The sequence below is a fragment of the Lipotes vexillifer genome, unplaced genomic scaffold, assembly GCF_000442215.2.
Source record: "Lipotes vexillifer unplaced genomic scaffold, Lipotes_vexillifer_v1.1 scaffold732, whole genome shotgun sequence".
NCBI classification, from domain to species: Eukaryota; Metazoa; Chordata; class Mammalia; order Artiodactyla; family Lipotidae; genus Lipotes; species Lipotes vexillifer.
Window position 1 is genome coordinate 1,046,094 of NW_006792596.1, and position 12,016 is coordinate 1,058,109.

The window sequence follows — 12,016 nt, forward strand, 5'->3', positions numbered from 1 at the left end:
CTATTCTCTACGCCTTGACCTCTCTCTGGAGCAGAATGAAGAATACTCGAAAAGCTTATCAAGTCTCCTCGTAAATAGAGAAGACGGCAGGGAAATGAACTTTGGGGGATCATACAGATGAGGGAAAACGCAGACTTCTATAGGATCTGGGGAAATAGAGGTTGCAGTCTCCTCAGGTGACTTATTTCAGGGTCCAGCTGTTCCCAGTATCCCTTCACCCTGCAGATCTGCCAGGTTCCCTCAAAAGGGGATATCCATGGATTTCTATGTGTTATGTAATGATCCCAGTTCTTGAAAAAATGACGAAGAAAGGCAAAAATAAAAGTGACCGTGAGAAGATAAGAAAGGGAGGGAGATGGGGGGAGAGAAAAAATCTCAGAAGACTTAGATATTTCAGAATTAGAAAAGAGGAGTTTAGTAAGCAAAGGAAAATTGAGGAACAAAGTCTATTTCTCTATCTTTAAAAATATCTGTAATTCTGCAGTAGAAGTCAGATGGTTAAAGAGTGGAAATAGAGTGTAGGATGCTGTATTTTCTAGGTTTTGATTTGAAAGAAAACTTTCAGATACTCAGCACACAAGTGGTGATTACATTAAAGCCATTTGATTTTGTGCAGGTTTTTTCTTTTTCCTTCCCATCCCTGGATTCCCTAATTCCCCATACAGTTTTATTTTTAAAGCCTTTGTGCAAGACTAAATGACCAGAGAAGAGCTGTTTTTTAAAAAAGGGTTTGAAGTTTGTTTGCTTAACAAAGTGTTTGCAGTCATAATTACGTTGCATATTAAAGTTCAAAACCATCTCATGTTGGAAGTGACTGAAAATTGTTACCATCTGATGGCTTTGTGGGGAGAGCTTTCACAAACGACACTGCACGCACTAAGGGATAAAGACCCAGTTCCTGGGCATTGCCCTGGGGAGACTTCAAGGATCTGGGCAACACTCAGATTGCAGCCTTCTCATTGTGGCATCACGGGTCTTAAATCTGACTGTCATAATGCTACGGCCTTGATCTGTTGGAGTCATCCAATTTGATGTGGTCTTTCTGCTATTCTCATCTCTTTAGAGTTCTCACTTCTTATCTCCAGACCACTCGTCTATCTGTGGGACCAGAGAAGCCAGGATGAGTTGTAGTTCCTGGGTCTGTACCCTGGGTTATAGTTCTGTAACTCTCATCATGGAAAATCCGTCGCAAAGCCAGGTTTTCTGGGAGAGAGAGAGTGCAAGAAAGAGAAGGAAAGAGAGAGACAGTTTAGGGTGTCCTGGGTGAATCAGTTCCTCATCTGTTGTGTTGAAAGGCAAAACTGTCTTTAATTTAACCAGTGCTCACTTCTATCTTCCCTGGCATGTGAAGCCTATTTGGGAACAGAAAGATAAGTTTTATATGGCACATTTCAAACATCTTGCCTCAGGCAAGAGCCTCACCGTTTCTGAGAGGGAAATCTCTTTCCGTGTCTCCGCACCTTAGTCTTTTATTTCTACTCAGAAGGAAATGAAACAATGGAAGCTTGTCTGTCCTAACGATAAGCACAAAGCAAGAATGAAGTCCTAATAAACGCCGTGGCGGGGCATAATTATGCATGAGCTAGTACAGATGACCACGAGGCTTGAGGCTTGGTGCCATGACAGGCGTTGTGTTCACTGAGTGCAGTCTTATGTGTGGGTTTTGTCTAAATCTGGAAACCCAGGTTTGTATCAAATCTAAGAATGAGAATAGATTTTTTGTTTCTCTCTTTAAGTTACCGCCATCTTACACTCATAATTTAACTTGGATCAACTTGAAGATGAATTTTGGTTATTATCTCATTTGTCTTCTTTAATATGGATGCCTGCTCCCTTTTACTTCTTTTATGATATCCTGCCTGATAGGAGATGCTTGTGAGTATACCCATTCTGCTTAATAAAATAAACAAACTCAAAAAGTGGGGTCAGAATTTGGCAGAAAGCCAGCATAATGACAAAAGAAGCAGCTAAGTCGCTGGCTTTGTGATTCAAAACAGAGAACTTTAAACAAAATAAGAACCATAAAATATAGGCTTGACTTTATGAGTAGACATGTTTGTTTTTGGGGGGTGGCTATAAGGCTCTATGTGCAGACAGAGGAAAAAGCTAGACAGAATTATCTTTAAAACTTTTCTAAAAGCTAATTTTGGAAGTTTTTTTTTTTTTTTTTGGAAATCTACATCAAAACCAGGTGCTTTCAGCAATACTTAACAAATGAATGTTGTCCCTCTCTCTCCTTACCCTATAATAGCAGTGATTGGAAAACAGCAACAAGTAGACATTAGTCATCGCGGTACTCTTTCTATGCATGGAGCCCCACGATATAGATAGCAGATGCATCACTTTAGTTAGAGAATAGAACTGATTTGGACCAATCATACTTCAGTATACACTAGTTTTGCAAATGACCCATTATTCATGAGCATCTAAAAATCACTGGGATCTAGTAACACAGAAATAACACAGCCACAGGGAGAACCCCCAAATCCAATATTAGTGCTAAGATAATGTCCCTTAATTCAATGAAGTTTTAAAATGACAAATGGGATTGGCCATCTTCTAAAGCAAACTTATTTGCTTAATACATTTGAAGCTTTTGAGAGTTTATTGCATTTTAATGTCCTGCTGCTACATGACCCTTAACTTTAAAAATAAGTGTATTATATACAAACCAAAAAAATGTCTCAAAGGTTTCAAAAGGAATGGTCTTCAGTGCTACTCTACAAAAAGATTAATACATTAAAATGCCAGGCTTAACAGAATGGATATAAGGATGAGTTGTTACCTTTGGGAATATGTGCCTGAGACCCATGAAAAGTTCACCTACTGAAACTTCAGATATCTACATACTCTGTTCTTATAATCATCCACTATTCCTTTCTGATAAATTCTACCTCTTGCATCAGAAAGAGGATATTAGGATTGAGATACCCAGATAAGCTCCCCGTTGAGTGGATCTTCCATCTGGAAGTGCTGAAAGAGGAGTGAGTCATGTGGCAGATGAGTCCAGGGAACCTACATAGAGACACCTCTTTAAACTCAAATCAAGAAGGAAAAGTCCAGTATCTATTTGCTAAACTCCAGCCATGAATGACTACTACAGCACAATGAAATGTGGGAGTAACCCGAGTGAAAAATGGGTTGTAACTAGTTGATCTAATGAGCTGAGCGTGCTATGGTATAAGCAAAGAACGACACTGTAGTCTGCTCACACTTAACTTTCACATCTGTCTGGTCAATATCCTTTTTTTCCCTCCTCCAAACAATATCTTTGAAAGATTCCTTTCCAGTTCAGGTCACTTTCAGGCTGGGCCAGTGTCCAGCCTGAAAAGTACATAATAATTACTAATGGCTAGTGTACATTCTGATGGTTCAATGTCCATGCTATCCTAGTTGGTGACATACTAAATATCACCTTCTGATATTAATGACCAGTCACGGTTTCAGCAATTAAAAATTTCAACTTTGTCTAATATCAAAACTCCGATTTCATATCAATTCAAAGTTTTTCCCCTTCCATGTCACGCAGGCCCAACCCAGTCTCAGAAACTTGCAATGTAAGAAATAAATGGACATGGCCTCTTTACCTTTCTTCACCTTGTCTACTGGTCCCAGCTATGTTCTACTTCTGGCTTTTCTAGGCTAGAGAGGAAGGAGAACGAGATGAAGTGAAGTAAAAGAGAAAAAATATCTTACTTGGCCATTGCTGTTGTAACGTGGAAATGAGGCTCTCTGTGCAGCAGGAGCTCAGTTATAGGTCCTTTCTCTCATGGGTGCTGTCCTAGGTACTCAGGACGGCTCAGCCTCCTTCTATGTTGCTTCCAGTAGGAGGGGTTGGACAGATGAAAACTGCGCTTCCCAGACTTCCTTGCAGGTAGAGTTCTAGGTGTGAATTCATTTCTGTCAATTGGATTCACTCACCAGGAGATTTGGAAGGCAGACATGAGGTGGAGATCACCTTCCTGAGGCTTTAGGATATGGTGTCTAATAAGCAGAATGGTGGAAACATGAGGCTTTCCTGCAGCAGTGTTCCTGTGCTCACTGCCACAGTCCTGTGTGGGGAGAAGTGATGGTGGATGTGGCTTTCACGTCTAGCTCAAGTGATGGCCCCAGAGATGCTAGCTCCTGTAGTGGGTCAGTTCTATATATTGTTCTGTGAAACATTCTAGGAGGCTTGTTCCTTTTGCTCTTCTGAAGATTTTGCAAGCACCTGTCTTGACTGATGCAGGAGCTTTTGCAGGTTCTTGATGAGACCACTTCCCTCCTCCCTAGAGGACCTCCAGTGTTACCATTCCTAGAGCAAGGGGTGCTCCCCTGGCTGATTGCTTGCAATGCCTTTGCAGCTACTGCAACTGACAGGACACCCACGCTTCTATTCTTCAGGCTCTTCCAGTCTCCTTATTCCAAGAAATGCAGGCCAAGTTTTCCCAAGAATTCTGTAATTCTGTAATTCAACCAGCCTCTGTTCTGGATCTCTGTTTAGAGAGGGCATGGGGGAGGGATAAGAGATGTGTGACATGGGTAAAATGTCAATATCCCCTCCTGGCAAGACTCACACCAGGTTCCTTTAAAGGCCCTCTTGAATTGAGGGAAACACCATCATCTCTTTCACCTATGACTCTCAGCTCTCGAACCTCAGCTGAAAGGGAGATAACAGGAGAGGTCTCATTTAGCATCCAGTTCTACTTACTGTGGCTGATTTTCCAGATTGGAGGCCAGTACCCTCCTTGGAGGGTTGACTGGGGAGGCGGAGGCTGGTGGCCAGTTGGGCAGTCAGCAAGATGAGATTTTCTATGGCAGCATTGAAGTAAAACCACTACCTGGGACAAGCCTTTAACCATAACTCTGTTAAAACAGTGTTTCTTCTCCATGCTCATTCCCATTCCAAGCTTTGAATTTAAAAAATTATTTGCTGTATTTTATCACATTTCTATGTTGTTGTTTTTTTTCCTGAAAAGGCTAATGGTAAAATTCCAGATTGAACCCAATAGGAAAGAAGAGATCTTTGAAGTTTACTAGTTGTTCCAAAAGTAATGTGGCTGCATTTAAAAAACATCTCAGAGCAAAACCCAGAAAACAGAACCCAGGAATATTTGTCTTTTAAAAAGAATAGAATAACAACTAGTTCACATGTGTGAGCCTCATTTTCCTAAAGCAGGTGTCCCCAGTCCCTGGGCCACGGACCGGTAGGGGTCCACAGCCTATTAGAAACCAGGCTGCACAGCAGAAGGTGAGCGGCGGGCGAGCGAGCGAAGCTTTATCCGCCGCTCCCCATCGCTCCCCGTTGCTCGCACTACTGCCTGAACCATCTTCCCATTCCCCCCCATGCCCCAGTCCGTGGAAGAATTGCCTTCCACGAAACTGGTCCCTGGTGCCAAAAAGGCTGGAGACCACTGTCGTAAAGTTTAGAATCAATGGTTGGATTAGCCAACTAAATCCCCTTCCAATTCCGATACCGTATTGCTCTCTGTGAGTCAACAGAACCAAAATGACCAAACATCAGCTACTTCAAGGAAGCACTGCTCAAAGAGCTCAGATTGGCTAAAAACAAAACAAAATACCCAAATGAATTGAACACTTATGTCCACACAAAACCCTGCATACAACTGTTTATAGCAACTTTATTCATGATTGACAAAACTTGGAAGCAACCAAGATGGTCCTTTAGTAAGTGAATGGATAAATAAATTATGGTCCATCCAGACAATGGAATATTATTCAGCACTAAAAAGAAATGAGCTACTAAGCCATGAAAAGACATAGGGGAAACTTAAATGCATATCGCTAAGTGAAAGAAGCCAACCTGAAAAGGCTACCTTCTGTATAATTCCAAATATGTGACATTCTGGAAAAGGCAAAACTATGAAGACAGTAAAAAGATCAGTGGTTGCCAGGGGTTAAGGATTAGGAGTTATGGGGAGGGTGAATAGGCAGAGCGCAGAGGACTTTTAGGGCAGTGAAGCGATTCTGTATGATACTACAATGGTGGCGACATGCCATTATACATTTGTCAAACTCACGGTTTTATCAAGAGTGAACCATAGGGCTTCCCTGGTGGCGCAGTGGTTGAGAGTCCGCCTGCCGGTGCAGGGGACACGGGTTCGTGCCCCGGTCCGGGAGGATCCTACATGTCGCGGAGCGGCTAGGCCCCTGAGCCGTGGCCACTGAGCCTGCGCATCCGGAGCCTGTGCTCCGCAACGGGAGAGGCCACAACAGTGAGAGGCCCGCGGACCCCCAAAAAAAAAAAAAAAAAAAAAAAAAAAAAGAGTGAACCATAATGTACATTATGGACTTTGGGCAATAATGATGTGTTTGGTGTAGGTTCGTCAATTATAACATATGTACCCCTGTGTTGGGAGATGTTGTGCATGTGTAAGGACAGGGGATGCATGAGAACTCTCTGTCCTTTCAACTCAATTTTTCTGTGAACCTAAAACTGCTCTAAGAAAACAAAGCTTATTAATTGGAGAAACAAACAAAACATAGCTAAACCACGATTAGCCCAAGTTTCTTGAGAAATAATTACATATTAGGCAATAATAATTTGAAGTTGAAGTTAAGGTTATTCATGCACCACAAAAGGCAACATGTCCTGGCCAGCTTTTGCCAAATGTTTTCACGAAACTCAAGCGAAAGAAATTAAGGAGGCAAGGTATTAGCTGAATCCAAGCCCAACTTAACAACTCCCAACAATTTTTCCCAAACTGGCAGGTGAGAGAAGGACCACTGGCTGACATCCAGAGGTCTTAGATCAAGAAGTAACCATCACCCTGTTGCACTTTCTGATAAATACAAGCTGAACTTTGAACATGGCTATTTCCAGAGGAGCAATTAGTTGAGTGTTGGTTCTTGGTTTCTAATGATTAGGATGAAAAAAATGGTGGAACAGGGAATGAATTTCAAGAATCATGTTGAAGTGTCCCATTTTCTGTTGGCCATATCCACTCTTTCAGGAGATGAATTCTCTTGGTGTGTGATTCGGTAGATTTGGTAGTATGAGACTTTAGTCTCTGTCTCCAATTCTGCCGAATGTTCTTAATGCAGATATAATGGAAAACAAATCGTTTTTTTTTCTGCCCATTTTTATCCATTTAAATGAGAACTCTGAGCATGAAAAACAGTGTTTTGCGAGTAATTAGTTTAAGAGTAATCAATATTCGAAGTATTTATTAAGTGTATAACACCATGAGGCCCTCTAGTGGCGAACCCACAAGAAAAGGGCCTCAAAAGTCCCACAGAAAATAGAAATTCTCCCTTTCTACAGGTGAAATAATGTTCTATATGTACAGGTGACGAAGTTCTAACTAACTTTAGCAAATGCTGCACAAAAATTGGTGTAATATGCCTTCAGTATACGAACATTCATATGCTCAGTTCTGTTCTGTTTTGGCAGTTGACAAGAAGTTAATTTGCTTTAGTGAAAAATCCCTCATTCCAGCCTTTCTATAGAAATAGCCCTTTCTTGCTGTTTTAATGTGGTACACACTCTAGCTTCACAAACCTGTTACTCCAGTATAACCTGCAGTGTCCTAACTAAAGTTACTCACTTGGTCTTACCTGCAGATTTTGTGTCGTGTTTGCTTCTTGAATCTGATTAATAGACTATTTCTCTTATCCCCTCATTAATATGTGGTGTCACTTGACCTAATTTATGTGTGGAATCACTACGCATTGGTTTCCAGTACCCTACACGTAAGATACACATTTGTGAGCAGAAAGTATCTCCCTTCAGGCTTATAATCCCCTTCACATGGAAGATCAATGAGGGAAATCTTTATATTCTGTATAAAAACAAAATCAAATTTATATAATAAAGTCACTTGTCTAAAATTTTAAGTTGTTTTCAAAGAAAAATAAAAATGCATTTCTGAGAAGAAAATAGAAATTTTCCCTTTCTAGAGGTGAAATGATGTTCCTAGTAAAGTATGCTGTTTTCTTGGATTTCTTTAATGAAAGCAGTGGGGTTTTATGTTCTTTTGCCCTTGCCTTAGTACCTTGAAGATCAAAACATGTCAAATTAATAATAATTATTGCATCAAAAGCTTTATAACCACTTACTGAGTACATGTGGTCCACTACAATTGGGTTTATCAGAGTAGAGAAATACACCCCCAAGAGACCATGAGAAAGTTCTCCTGGGATTGATCTGTCACTGTTGATTCTTTTCCATCATTGAAACGGTTGCCTTGGAAGTGAACTGTGATTCCTGGGCACGTAGCAGCACTATTCAGAAAACAAAAGAACAAATAGTAGACCCAAATGAAAAGAAATCAGAAAAATTGATCCTGCTGTTTGGTAAATGACTTATAGGAATTGTTTTCTACATTCTCGAATTCCCAACATCAGCCGTTAGAGTGGATGCATGTGTGTGTGTGTGTGTGTGTGTGTGTGTGTGTGTGTGTGTGTGTGTGTGAGTGTGTGTGTGTGTTTCACATGTCGTATATAAAAGATGCTTTATAAGACTGAATAAAAGTTTAATAAAATTAGCCAAGGTCTTAAAATTGTTTCTTCTAAGCTTCAGATAGTATCAGTAATTAAAAACTTTAGTTTGTTTTTTTTTCTTTATTCTATTGAAAGTAACATTATTTAAAGACATCTCTTTAATTATTTCATCTGGATAACGTCACAAGCTTCACATTCTTATATTCTTCACTGATGATAAATCTATGTTTTCTCAAATAGATAAAGTCCCATGACAATAGATCCCTTTAAAGGAAAACATTCTTTATAGTAAAGCTGTTTATATGACCTGACAGACACTGGTCTATGATAACAGTGCTTTTGGGAAAGTAACTGAAGCATTTTCTCCATAATAAACTCAACAAATATTTTTATTAGTCTCCCTCTATGTGCCTGCTAGACTGTATAATAAAATTAACTAATCGTTGGCAGTTGGCACTGGGGAGAAAAATTGAAAAACTTATTGCAACATAGATCTTAACAGACCTTATGTCCTGCCATTAAGTAGTAAGAATTTTTCAACTTTCTTTCCCCTTCCCTACATCAGGGATTCTAATCCTCCCTACAAGGAAATACTACTACTAATAAATCCATAAACCCACCAAAAAATAACAGTGCACACATATACCAAACATTTTTTTAAAAAGGGGGGGTTTGGGGCTGGCATTAGGAAAAATAAAATGGGAGAGCTGTCTGAAGGTAAAACCTCCCTTTCCCATCTTTCCTGTCAACTCTGTTTCCCTAATTTTTATTTATTCCTGGCACTGGATCCTTTTCTCTCCAGGTCCATAAGACTGTGAACATTATTTCCAGTAATATATCCATTATCCTAAAATGACACTCTCATGAAATTATTTGTCGGGTTCACTGGGTTTTTTTAACCTAATTTTACCTGCCTTCCATTGAGTTTGTTCTTTTTTCCCTGATTTTCATCTCTGCTGATTCTGTAGCTAATGTATTCAGTGGTCTTCAACTCTTCCTTTCACTTTCTAAAGGCAATTTGGATCCACGCAATCCTCTGAGTACTGAATCCAGAAATAAGCGGGTTTTGCATGCACTAGATTCAGATGATCTTAGGTTTACAGGATTCTCAGAGAAGCCTAGTTATTTACTTTCAAGTGATCCAAGGGACAAAGTCTTTCTCAGCCTAGTTCAGAGTAGATTTGTTTCACTGGGTTAATCTTGGTTCAGACGCTGCCTTTCCAGCATCTTCCTCCAATTGGCCAGGGACCAAGGCTGGGCTGGAGCTCCTGGGATCCTTCAAGGGAGGAATAGATTAATCTGGCTGGAGATTAATCCAAACTGGAGAAGGTAGAGTTCTTCAAATTTTGCAACCACACCCTGGGGGGATTGCAGGGGTGGAGTGGGGAATGGGCATTTTTTTTTCTTCCTCCTAAAAGGGAAATTAAAACATATGCAAAATATTTTGCATTGTCTTTGCCAAATGAAAGCAAGTTTAAAGGAAAACACACACACATACACACACATATAGCACAGTTTGGTTGGCCCTAAACTGCTCAAGTCAGGGCACTAATTGTAAAGGTGTAACTTATACACACAAACAAATTTTCTAGTTATATTGACTTTTTAGTGTCTGTAGTTCTAGTTACAATGGAATTACAATGAATCACTTTTTAAGGTGTCTAAAATGATTATAGGTTTTGCTTGGTAAGGAGAGCCAAGCAAAGAACAAAAGCAAGCATCCATTGTAGAATAAAATCATGAAGCATCCTTGATATTAATGTCTCCTGCAGCATCAGACTGATACTTATTTTCAGAAAACACTTAGAGAAATTAAAAGTGGAGGGGGAAACATTCAGCACATATTTGCTGAGTATCTCTTTTGTGTTGTGAGTTTTTTTAATAAACACCATTAAAACGTTCTCATTTGCATTGTTTGCACTTTTGAACATGACAATGGACTTTAAAAAAAATTATTTTATTGATTTTTTTTTTTTTTTTTTTTTTTTTTTTTTTTTTTTTTTTTTTTTTGCGGTACGCGGGCCTCTCACTGTTGTGGCCTCTCCCGTTGCGGAGCACAGGCCCCGGATGCGCAGGCTCAGCAGCCTCGGCTCACGGGCCCAGCTGCTCCGCGGCATGTGGGATCCTCCGAGGCACGCCGGGGCACGCACCCGCATCCCCTGCATCGGCAGGCGGACTCCCAACCACTGCGCCACCAGGGTAGCCCTACTGATTTATTTTTTATTGAGGTAAGAGTTTATAACATTATATAAGTTTCATGTGTACAACATTATAGTTCCAGTTCTATATATACTGCAGCGTGCTAACCACCGAAGACTGAGTTTCAATCCATCACCGTACAGTTGAAACCCTTTACCCATCTCACCCTCCTACTCTCCACCCCCATCCCTCCGCCTGTGGCAGTGAGTACTCTGTTCTCTTTATCTATGTGTCTGTTTCTGTTTGGTTTGGTTTATTCATTTATTTTGTTTGTTTGTTTTATTCCACACATGAGTGAAATCATAGGGTATTTGTACTTCTCCATCTGACTTCTTTTGCTTAGCGTAATACCTTCAAGGTCCATCCATGTTGTTGCAAATGGAAATTTTTTCCCCATTTAGTAAGCATTTGTATTTATCAGTCTTTTCATTTATATTTTTATCTTTGGTGTCACACATTGAAAAGTTTTTCTCTCCTAAGACTGTATAGTCACTTATATTTTATTCTAAATTATGATTTTATGTTTTGCATTTCTATCTTTAAATCATCTGGGCTTCACTTTGGTGCCTTGTATGTTGCAGTAATTTAACTTTATATTTTCCTACATAGTTAGCTGGTAGTCTTAACCAGAAGTTAGGTAATCCATTTTTACTTTGATGGTTTGAGATGCTAGCTTATCACGTATTAATATTTATATCTTTCTAGTAGTTTATGTAAAACTACTAATATCCCTATATAAAATGAAAATTTAGTGTTCTTTGATTTCCTCTTTCTTCCTGCTCAATTTGCTTACTGTGCCCTATTAGAGCACATTTTTATTGTTCCTCTAATAATCCTTTACAGTATTTATACTCTCTTTCAAAGCTTATTTTTGACATTTGCATTAAGTTTAATAAGTATGCATTGAGTTTGTTCTTTTTATTAATCTCTAGATCAGCTGGTGTATATTTTCAATTAAAAATATCAGAAAGGATAAATGATTTTTGGTCTCTGTTTATCCTCATACACCCAAGAATAGGTCTTTCTGGTTTTTTTTTTTTTTTTTCGGTACGTGGGCCTCTCACCTCTGCGGCCTCTCCCGTTGCGGAGCACAGGCTCCGGACACACAGGCTCAGCGGCCATGGCTCACGGTCCCAGCCGCTCCACAGCATGTAGGATCTTCCCAGACCGGGGCACGAACCCGTGTGTCCCCTTCATCGGCAGGCGGACTCTCAACCACTGCGCCACCAGAGAAGCCCTTTCTGTTGTTTTTATACATTAGAAACAGTAGGGATAAGTATGGAATTTGGAGACTTGTTGTTGTAGGGGATGAAGACAATGATAGCTGCAAGATTTTCCCTTCCTAGGAAACTGATTTTGTTTGTTTATTTCCCTA